The sequence below is a fragment of the Microtus oregoni genome, unplaced genomic scaffold, assembly GCF_018167655.1.
Source record: "Microtus oregoni isolate MIOR12 unplaced genomic scaffold, Mior012 000020F_ref0000438, whole genome shotgun sequence".
Taxonomy (NCBI): Eukaryota; Metazoa; Chordata; class Mammalia; order Rodentia; family Cricetidae; genus Microtus; species Microtus oregoni.
Window position 1 is genome coordinate 15558907 of NW_024543079.1, and position 897 is coordinate 15559803.

Sequence of the window (897 nt, forward strand, 5' to 3'; positions counted from 1 at the left end):
TGCCTTCCTACCTGCCTGTCAGTCTTCTGTAGCTGATCAGGAATATTGCTGCTTTAGGGCTATTGTAAGCATGGCTACCACAACACCCTTGTCTTCTGACACCTTGTGGGGACCCTGCCACATGACTAACCAGGTGCAAAGCTCAGCTTGACTGAATGGGGCCAGTGTCCTGAAGTGTTGGTGTGATTTCCCTGACGTCAGCAGTGTGCTGTGGGTCCTGAAAAACCGTTAGTCCCACATTGCAGGTGACAATGACCAAAGGGAGGGTCTTTGTCTAAGACACAGATAGTGAGTCCTTAAGTTCAGGAGTCACCCACTCATCTGTGCCCCAAACCAGCTTTGCTGAGCTTGCCCTCTTGCCTTCTTTTGCGTGGGTACTGAGGACACTGGTTGCCTTTATAGAGCTGAATCTGGTCTGATCCTGGGTCTCTTTTGATTTCTTGCTCTTATGCTTCCTCTGTGACCTCTGGGAGCACAGCAACAGACATGGCCCAGAGTAGGTACTCGCTAAACATCTATAAGCAAATGAGGATGGAGACATCACTGGCCCTTCCCTGCTTTGAGCAAGGTCCCTGGCTGCCAACAACAGGCTAGAGTGGGCATTCCCCACCATTACTGGGCTGGCAAGCAAAGCAGGGATGTTTACACTAAAGCTCAAGGCAGGGTGGGGTGAAGAGGTGGTGGTGTACCCTCCAGGTGGGGCTAGTGTATCCTTCAGAGTTAGCGTTTATTGTTGGAGAGGACAGGATGTCTTGGAACCTGGGGCTCATGTTTCCAGGGGACAGCAGAAAACCCACATTAAGAGAGACTTAAGGTCTCAACCGGAAGTACCTTCTTCTGACCGAAGGCAGGTAGTGGGAGGCCCCTCAAGCCTGGCACCCGAGGGGTTTGGCTGAT